Raw genomic sequence first — 11133 nt, forward strand, 5'->3', positions numbered from 1 at the left:
AGCAGAGCATAGTACTAGGCACTTGTTTAGACTAACAGTAAAACTGCAAGGCAATAAAAAGTGGTACCAGGCACTTGCTTTAGATAACAGCACAGGCCTCAAGGTTACATAAATGTGAGAGTGCCGTGTGGCAGTTATACAGAAAAGGGAAAATAATATAAAGTCTTTGCTAAAAACTATAAGATAGTTACAAGTAGTAAGCAATTCAGGGAGATTTGAACCTTAGTCCAGATGAATATCCTAACCACTAGGCTATTGGTATTTGGATATGGGGAGTGAGGGGGAGTGTGGACTAGAAATGACTCTTTGCACTTTTCCACTTTTTAAAAATAATTACATATTTATTGGAGCAAAGACATGAACGTCAGCCTGCCATGTTCACCATAACTACTCAGTTATGGAGTTAGTCTTTCTCTTTCTCTCCCAATCAATATCTAATCATTTATATAGGAGAGGTTGAGAGAGCCTGGCCTTAGAATAGCCAACAGCCTGGTGGTTAAGGACAAAGCTGGTATGCTGGAGATGTAAGTTTTAGACTTTACTGTGAATCAGGTCCAATCAAGCAAAGCAGGGATTTCAACTAGCAAAATTTGTCCCTATTTTTTCACTCATGGGCAAAGGTGCCTATTCAGGAGAAGTTCATAGAACCCAAGGAAAAGAAGGTGACTGCATGGCCAGTGAAATAGGCATACTTCCTAAGTACCTAAGGGTCTTTTTACACATGTTCTGAGGGGGAGCTGCTCTAATTAAAATGGCTGCAGCATCTTATGTATTCAGTGTCCCACACTTCAAATTGGTGGCAGGAGTGCTTTAACTAAAGTTGTTTCGATGAGCTTTAGTTAAAGCACCCCCACTACCTTTTTGAAACCTGCGGACACTGAATATACATGATGCCAAGGCTGCTGGAGAATTCTAATTAAAACACTCTAGACGACTCAATTAATTGAGTCTGCTATGATGTGTTCTAATTAGAACATGTTGAAGCAGGCATTGATCATGTGTATATGTGCCCTAAATGCCTAGATCTAATGCTTTCAAATCCTGCTGATGTCAGTAGGAGTTGCAAGCCCACCTGCAAAGAGTATCTCATAGAACCACAAGATGCCTACAACCCAGTTCCCTTAGAGAGCTCAGATTCAGACACAGATTTCCAAAAAGAGGGTAGTTCTGGCTGAGGAGAAGAAAGGCTCTTCTGGCACAGTCTACTGGAGGTGGATGGCAACAAAACAAATCTCATCCTCTTTCAGAGGTAAATCTTGCCCTGGAATAGCAGCAGCCCCAGTCAGACACCCAATTCATGCACTTACAGGATCCCCACCCTTAGCAATGCTGGTAACAGAATTGGCTAAAAGCTACATCAAGGCAGCAAGCTTACTATTCCTTGCAGTCCTGTTACTTCATATCACATGGCTCCACACAGACTAGCTCCCAGGCTGGAAGCAAGGTAGTTGTGCTTGAGCAGGACCTAGGGTAAGTCCAATTGCTTTTGCCACTCAGTTGTGCCGGTTAGCTTACCTCAGAAGGTTCATTACCTTCAGTCCTAGAGCTAATGTGCATAGAAGTATGTGGTGTGCTTGAAGGTGGTACTATTAGACATGCTTACCTTTGCTGTCTAGACAGGGCTTTAGCCTTTAATCCATGTAAAACAAGAAGCAATATATAACCTGAGGAGGTGGATGTCTTTTCAAAAAAAATTATGAAAGGCTTCAGAAAAAAGCTCAGTAATTTAGGCAACAAAGTACTGAGCATACAAACCACAGATATTTGGTGCTCCTTCCTTTGCAAATGTAATGAAGACATTCAAGTTGAACATAAAGACTGCATTGTTTTAGATTGTGCATAAAGAAACACAGGGGACTGCTTCAATGTTATCCTATGGTTGTGCGTTATGTTGAACCTAGTTAAGACAGTAGGTTTCACAGTGATCCTTCATGTACAGTGATACTTGTAAGTAGGACTGTGTGAAATTTCACTACCAGTTTTGTCTGAGGTCAAAACAGCAAAATCGAATGAAACAAGTATGGTCAAAACAGCCTCAAAACAAAACGAGGCAAGTCAAAACATTTCGCCGTTTCAACACTGTTTCGATGTTTTTCCCATAGGCTACAATGGGGAAGGATGAAACAGCCTATAACTTTGTCATTTCTAGCCAGATTTGGATAAAACTTGCAGAAATTAATGTTAGATCCTTCTGAGAGCATAAATTGTGCCAAGTTTCAAGAAGATAGGTGCAGGGGGTTTGGAGAAGCTGTACCCCAAAGTCTTGAGAGCCAAACTTGTCTCATGTATGTGTTAAGCCACAGCAGGGTCAAAACTACAGGAATGCTAGCCCCTGGTGAGGCCACAAAGCCTCCTACCTTTCAAGGTGATAGGTGCAGGGGGCTCAGAGAAACTGCACCCCAAAATCCTGAAAGCAAAACTCATGTTACGTGTACATGTTAAACCACAGCAGGGTCAAAACTGCAGGCGTGCTAGCCCCTGTGGAGGCCACAAAGCCTGCCAAGTTTCAAGGAGATAGGTGCAGGGGTTTGGGGAAACTGCACCTCAAGCTGCAGACAAGCAAAACTCATGACATGGGTGACACTGTGTATGTTAAGCCACAGTGGGGTGAAAATTACAGGCCTGCAATGCCCTGCTGAGGCCACAAAGCCTGCCAGCTGTCAAGGAGATACGTGCAGGAGGGTCCTGGGGCCCTGCACCCCTAGCTGCTGACAGACAACACTCATGTGATACGTGCTCATCCACCTGTGTTTGTCTTGGAGCATGGGGGAGGGGAAACTAGTGCAGGCCTGGCTGCTAGGCCCTGCTATGGCCACAAAGCCTGCCAACTATCAAGGGGATCAGTGCAGGGGGGTTCTGGGGCCCTGTACCCCTAATTTCTCACAGGCAAAACTCGTGTCATGGGTGCTTTTGCAATTACTGCCTCTCATCAGGCAGCAGGACTGAAAATCCCCCATCACTTGTCGCCAAGACTTGAAGGTAATAATTGACCACAGTATAAACATGAGCCAGCAGTGCAATGCTGTAGCCAGCAGGGTCTACAATACACTGGCATGCATCATTTGATGCATCACAAGTAAAACGATGGCAAAAAAGTGATTCTCCTGCTCTACTCAGCTCTTCTTAGCATTGGTGAGACCACAGCTGGAGTAGTGCATCCAGTTCTGGGCTCCACACTTTAACAAGGATGTGGTAAAGCTTTAGAGAGTCCAGAGAAGGGCTAACCATATGACCAGAGACTTGAACGGCAAGCCATACAAGGAAAGACTGAGGGACCTGGGAGTCTTCAGCCTGAAAAAGAGAAGGCTGAGAGGGGACTTGGTAGCAGCTTACTGCTACATCAGAAGTGTACATCTAGGGCCTGGTGAACAACTGTTCATCAGGGCACCCTTGGGGAAAACTAGAAGTAATGGTCACAGTCTGGACACCCTAGTTGTGAAGTGTTTTTTTCCTAATGTTCAGCCTGAAATGAGCCTGAAATGATCTTCCAGGAGTTTGTGACCATACCTAGCTGAGAAGACCTTTGGGGGTTGTTCAGCTTTCTAGCTAGAGAAAGATGGGAGGCAAGCCCCGTGGTGGCTGAGAACAATAGGCAGTCTCCCTCTTGTAAGAACATCTAAATAATATTTACATCAAGATGTGGCAGAAGAGTAAAGGCAGGATACAAGACAAAAGACAGAAATTAAGCATTAAGGGACTTCAAGGGACCCCTCATAGGCCACTAAAAATATTGCTGAGGAGGGAAACCTGTTACAAGGACAAATTAGGGCAAGACCCTAAAGAGATGTCTGTTAGCTCCTTAATCCTCTCTGGGTCTGTGGCCCTTCTTTTGCTTTCACTATGGAGCCAGGACTTCTGGCCCCCTTTCATCCTGTGCCCCCTGGATGCCAAGTTGTTGGTTCTTCTGCCTTCTCAGGCTTGGCCCTTTCTCATAGCTTGGGCTACTAGCCAAGATTCCTCCACTGGGACCTGGCTTCAAAGTCCTGCAGCCGGCTCTGGGCTACTGGCCCTATATGGCTGCCCCCCTAGTGCACTAGGCCCTTTGGCCTTTTATGACTGCTCCCCAAGGTACTATTGAGGTCTCCTCCTCCCCTACAGCCTTGACCACAAACCACCGGTCTATCAGTCAAAAATACAAACAGTAAGTCCATGGACTATAACCACAAAGAAATAAAAATTAAAGAAGGCAATATGCCAGCTTACATACGAACAGACTCTTACCTTTTGAAGAGAGATAAAGATCATCATGTCCCAGGATGCCCCTTTCATGGAACTGCAGATCACAGTAAAAGAAGCCAAAACCCATTTGATGACACTAACTCTGGAGCCGCAGGTTGACTTCTTTGATTAGGTTTTGTGATGATGAACACAATCGCTGACCGGGAGGATTGACAAGAAGACCAGATGTGCCTCTGTCTTCCTGAACCTGGCCCCCAGAGCCCTGTAGTCACTAGTCACTCATGATATGGTTCAGACTACTTCTGGCTGCATCATTTGTGCCCACATGAATGAGGACCATGGGATAGTAATCAGAGGGCCAGATAAGGTTGGGAATCCTCACAGTAATGACCCAGATCTGAGCTCTAGGCAGGCAGCATACCTCCTGCACCATGGGATCTGGGTGACAGATGGGTCCCTCCATTCCTCTGAGGAGGGAGTCACCCACCACAATGACTCGGCATCTCTTCCTTCAGCTGCCCAGCTGACCCTCAGCTTGCATGGTGGTGGCTGCAGCTGTGGCTTCCTGACAGCTTGGATGCATTAGCAGGTGTAATCTAGTTTTCTACACTGGATCTTAAAAATAGGCATTGGTAAGTGAAAACAGGTACAAGAGAGAGGGAAAAACAGCTTTAACACTAGGACATGGCCCATGGTAGTTGAAAGTGAGGTCCAGCTATTACCTTGTGTGCTGGACCTATAGCATCTGAAAGACTTATAATGGTTGATTCTACTCCATATTTGACATAAATAAAAGGCATGGCAGGAAGTGCATCAAAAGTGAGGACTTGTTTATAATGAAAACTAGGAAGTACAGGAAGGGTCAAGGACATGAAACATTGTATAAAAGAAAGCTCACTGCCACATGCTTGTTCTTCACTGTTGCTTGAAGTAATAGAACCAGTCAAATTGTAAAACAAGGCAGTAATTCTGTATGTATGTGAGAGTTGATTTATACAAAGAAAAGAAACTGGAGATGCTGTCTTTCTGTTACCTGATCCTGGAGGACTGATCACTCTGGGTTATTTTTGATTTCTCTGATAAAATTACCCTGCTGCTAAATCTAAGTCTAGAGTTTATTGGTTAGGCCTGATGAGTCCATGTGAAACCAGGAGTCAAGAGCAGAGCAAGTATTACATGGAATTTATATTCTGAATTTTTACTAAGATGTTATCCTGGTGTGTGCTAAAACTTTTGTACACGATCTAATACATTTACAGCTCTAGTATAAGTTTACAGCTTCCAATCTAAAATTAAACTTAAAAATCCAGAGTTGCTCCAAAAGCAGGTATTTACCACAGGTAAAAAATCAATGAGAGTGTATTTTCCATTGATAAAAAGAAAACAATGTGAGTACAAAACTGGGCAACTCCCCAGACAAGCCTAAGTTCTCCCATAATAAATCATTTAACTTCACAAAGGAACTCTTAGCTGTTGCCAAGTCTACAGCTTCATCACTGCTCTTAAATGACCATGATCTCTGCAATGCTCTTTTCAATGAAAGGCAACTTGCTAGATGATTGAACAGTTTGCACAGATTTTACAATTACACACTGACCTGGATACTCATCTGTCAATGCTGATGTCTTGCCCAGGCAGGCTTATTATGGGGTTAAGTGGAAATACAGTGGTAGGATTCCTTTAGTACCAAGAATAAGATCATGGGTTCAAGACCTATGTCCACCTTGGGAATCTTTCTAGGTTCCTGTGCTCTGAACCAGACCCTATTCTTTCTTCTTCTTTTTTTCTTTTAAAATAAAAATTACAGAGCCCAATTTTCTGCCACAGACACCTGACTGCATTGGCTGGTAACTAGGCCACCTTCCTGGAAGGGTGATGACCTCAGTTTAAAGCTCCTCCACTGTAAGCAGGACAATATGAAGACTTGGTAAAGGCACCCTTACTTCCACACCACTGCCAGTAACTGAATCCACAATATTTTGTACCTCTGGTCAGACACATGTCTCTAACACATGGGTTACACTTTCTCTCATTGAAATAAAATAGTAAATTAGGCATTCACCAGGTTGCCTTGTTTGAAAAATTTCAAAGGACCATATATTTCACATCCTCCATATGTGTGCACTTTGAATTTCAACTGCTGACTTGCTGATCTTCATGCCAACAACCTCTTAGGTTTCTAAATCTTTCTCTTTTCTTAGAAGCAGTTGTGTGTCTGTTAGGAGGCATTATTGCCGTTTTTCTTATTCAGTGCTGTATGGTATCCAGACAAGGAGCAGAACCATACCATGTGACATCAGTGCCAAGTTATACAATACAAATGATAGATAGTGAATGGCTTGCAAAGAATGCAGAAACATCCCCAAGTCTGAAAGTTACCTATTCAAATTAACCATCTGACATTTACAAAGAATAAATATCCTCTACAAAATTTGCATTGGTTTATAAATGACTAATAAAAATCATGGATAATATTCTCATTGTAGGACTTTCCCTTTAAATAAACATAATAAAGAGTGCCAAATAAAACAAACTACTTGATTCATTGAATGTTTACTTTTACAATTACCTGGACATTTATCCCGTGTGAGAATTAGATTTCCTGTGCAATCCTTTTGTTCTCATTCAATTTAGCAGTAACAGTGGTGCCAAACGTTGTGCTTCTTCAGTTTTTATTGCTTAATGTTCACAAACTCTTTGGATTTTCTATATAACACATAAGATGCCAATAATATTTCCCAGCCAGCTATCAGCAATACCCTACCCTGCTTAGATTCCAAAAGCAGGAACATTCAGTCCACCATCGCCACCTCAGAGGTACACACTGGGCACATGTACATGTATAATTAATGCAAATGAATAAAAACTGGTGCTTTTAGTGCTGGAGTTTATTGCTCCTGGGCACCATATTTATACATGCACCTGGCAGCCAGGTTGGAGCAGCCCTGGCTGGCAGGAGGTCTGGGGGGTCATCCTGCCAGCCTAGGGTGCTCCAGCACAGCTCAACATGATGCACAGGGTCTGGCTGTGGCACAAGGGGCTCCAGTGTGGGGCTAGCTAGCAGACAGCCCTTTAAATGATGCACCGTCAAGCCCCAACCCACCCCATCAGCATCTACACATGTGTTGCAGCCAGTAATAACCTATGGTGGCACTTATTAGTATACTCCACCCTAATAGTGGTGCATATGTAGAGGCTGAGACTTACTACAGAGCTAATTAGGCAATGCCACAGTAAATGTCTTGTGTAGGTACCCACTGTGGACTGTAGGGCTTAGGTGAAATACAAGTCCCATGCTTTTTGTCTCTCTCTTTTCATGTTTGCTCTCTGGTCTTTCTCTGTTTGGTGCTTCACCTGATTTAGAAATAAGTGTTACTCAACCCAAACAACATTTCCAGAATCAGAACATAAATAGCTGAAAATACAGATAAGTCATATTGCATGCTGACATAATGCAGCTTTCTGGCTAAAACTAGTATTTGATCATGCATTTGTTGCATAGGCCACTCTTTTACCAAAGTCAGAATGAGTTTGGAGTAAGGAAAAAATACAGGGCAGTATCAAAATTACTCACCAGTTTAATAATTATTATGAAAAATATTACAAAGCTCATTTCTATTTTAGGAGAAGAAAATGCAATATTAATTTGTGGAATAATGAGTATTCATGAATTTTCATTCGAATTCCTCTCTACTCCCCTGTGGTGCATGGACAGGAAACATACAGAAATGGTGTCCAGGTGAGTTCAGGTTGTAAAATAATTTTGAATGACACAGATAGACATTCAGATCCCTGCTCTAACTCATGCCACTTTACATAAAGTGCCATGAGTTAGCATCCCCCCCCCAACCCAACAGACATTTGCCTGTTGGGTTAGTGGGAGATTGAGCCTGGCTGCATCAGCCCTCTTGGCCAGCAGGATCAAGCCTGCCTGCACCACCCCTCTCCCCAGGGTCCCACCCCCCCACCTCTGGGACTGTCCATGGGAGGAAGGGGAGGCAGAAGGAGAGAATAGCTCCAAGCTGCTGGCTGGGTTTTGCTATCTGGGTGGAGCTGGATGCATGTGGAACAGAGTCCCCCTGCCTCGCAGCCCCCCTCCCCCAGCTGGGGTACTAGGGGAGCCAGGCCATAACCATGAGATGAAGGGGCTCCATTCCACACACCCCACTCCAGATCAGGCCAGGCAAGCAGCAGCTAAGGGCTGCTTGTTTTCCCCTCTCTGCTTTGCCCAGCTTGAACTGGAAGTGGGGGGAGTAGAATGGAGCCCCCTTGCCTTGTGAGCCTGGCCTGGCTCCCCCTAGTACCCCAGCTGGGGGGATTGGGGGATGTGAAGCGGGGGGCCTCTGCACCCCTAACTCCCTCCAGCCCCAGCCAGGCTGCAAACCACATCTCTGTTCCTCTCCATCCCACTCCCCCTTCCCCTCCCCACACTGACAGCCCCAGGAGCAGGGCTGGGCTGCATCAACCCAGCCCAACATGCAAAAAATTAATCCTAGGGAACACAAACTCCCTAAGGTGCTCTAAAGCAAAGTACCTTCATCTGATAACTCATTTGAGGAGGGTTAATTTTTCATGTGATTGGCCACTTTAAAAGTGTTCTGAAGCCATGCATGTGTGTCAGGGCATGGCTGTAGAGTATTCTCAGGGGCCTGATCAAGCAAAAAATGTAACTTGTGTAAGCGCCCAAAGTGTTGCCTTTGCTATTGCTTAATCATTGACTTTTCAAAGTTCATAAAGCCATAGGCTGGATTCTCTTATTTAAATGCTACTTCCTATGGGGCTACCAGCAACAATGGGAATGTGTTTTATCAGTAGTAGAGAGAAATGGAGTGTATACTACAGAGAATTACATGGTGATGCTTGATTGCATGAGACCTCTTAGGGACTAAGGGCCTAATCCAAAGCTCACTGAAGTCAGCTGAAAGGCTCTTATTAACTTGAATGGTCTTTAGAGTACAGTTTAATTAGGAAAGTGCCCAGAGCAGCAATACAGCAAAGGGTGCAAAAATAGGGGGCATGCTGTATCTGCTATGCCACCCATTAATCAGGACAATCCCTGGAGACCTAGAACGTGTTTCATTTTCATGTAGCCATTACATTTGCAAACTCCTCTTGCCCAATCTTCAATTTTTCTTTCACCTAGCAATAATTAATAATTTATGAACTAGAGCTAGTTACTGTTTTTCTGATGAAACAGTTTTCCACTGGAAAATGTTGATTCAAAGAAATCAGAATATTTCACAGAAATATACTGATTTTGTCAAAAAATTCAGGAAATTGTGTTTCACAGAGACTTTATCATTTCATATTATTGTTTTGACTCTTTTGTAACCTTACTTAACCTAATGTAATGTAACACAATGTAACATAACCAAAATAATAAAACCAACATTAATCATGTGACCTTATCTAGCACAAACATTTCAGTCTAATGAAACAAAAAAAAGGTTAATATTACATTTCACAAAAAATTCTGACATTTTGATTGTTCACATTGTTTTAGAACAAAACTGGAATTTGAAATCTCTGAATTTCTAACAGGACAGATACCCCAGTTATCAGCCACCTCCATTTAAAACATCTTTAAAACATTCCACTGAGTTTCCTTATTCCTGACACCTCTAGGTGTGAATAACCCTGGGACGCACTATACCTGTTACTCTCTTGCTTAATAGGCAGGATATAACATGCCTCGTATTTGTTAAGATAAATCTGTTTGAATGAGTCTCTTATTTTTGGCAGAAGAGAAATGCGTAGATCCAAGTAGATTATGGACAATTCTATCCTTACATTTATTAACACAGATAAAATGAAATGGTGTTGTGACTGAAAATATAATCCTTGGCAGTATCCTTGCTGCTTTTTATTTGGAAAATTATCAGTATTTTTCATCCAAATTCCAATAAACCCCTTGGACATCATCTCACTAAATTTCATAGATTCCATAGACATTAGGGCTGGAAGAGACCTGGGAAGATCAAGTCCAGCCCCCTGCCTTAGGAGCAGGAAGTCAGCTGGGGTCAAAGGATCCCAGCAAAATAAATATCCACATGTCTCTTAAAGGAACCCAGAGTAGGTGCTTGCACCACCTCTGGTGGCAATCTGTTCCACGCCTTGGGAGCTCAAACAGTAAAGTTCTTCCTATTGTCCAGCCTGAAACAGTCCTGGAGGAGTTTGTGACTATTAGACCTTGTTATCCCTTGGGGTGCTCTGGTGAACAGGTGTTCCCCTAGGTCCTGATGTACACCCCTTATAAATTTATAGGCAACCACCAGATCACCCCTGAGCCTGCGCTTTTCCAAGTTGAAGAGTCCCATGGCTCTCAGCCTCTCATCATAAGGCCTGTTCTCCTGCCCTCTGATCATGTGCGTGGCTCTTCTCTGCACTCTCTCAAGCTTCTCCACATCCTTTTTAAACTGTGGAGCCCAGAATTGGATGCAGTACTCCAGCTGCGGCCTCACCAAGGCCGAGTACAGCGGGAGGATGACATCCTGGGATTTGCTTGAGAAGCATCTATGGATGTAAACCAGAATTTTGCTCACTTTACCAGCTGCAACATTGCATTGGTGGCTCATATTCATCTTGCAGTCAATCATGACCCCCGAGTCCCTTTCAGCCACGATGCTAGCAAGCATAGCACTGCAAAGCCTATTAGTGTGCTGCGGGGGCGGGGGTGCTTCCCAAGGTGGAGTACCTTGCATTTTTTGGTGTTGAACGCCATCAGGTTTTCATTTGCCCATTTTCTAAGCCTGTCTAGGTCAGCCTGGATCACCCTCCTATCCTCAGGTGTGGACATTCTACCCCAAAGTTTGGTGTCCTCAGCAAACTTGGCCACTCTACTTCTGATACCAATGTCTACATCATTAATAAAGATGTTAAAGAATATAGGTCCAAGGACAGAGCCCTGGGGGATCCCACTGAGCTCATTTCTTTAGCAGTCTGAAAAGTACTTTC

The sequence above is a fragment of the Crocodylus porosus genome, unplaced genomic scaffold (genome assembly GCF_001723895.1).
Source record: "Crocodylus porosus isolate Cpor-Errol unplaced genomic scaffold, CroPor_comp1, whole genome shotgun sequence".
Taxonomy (NCBI): Eukaryota; Metazoa; Chordata; order Crocodylia; family Crocodylidae; genus Crocodylus; species Crocodylus porosus.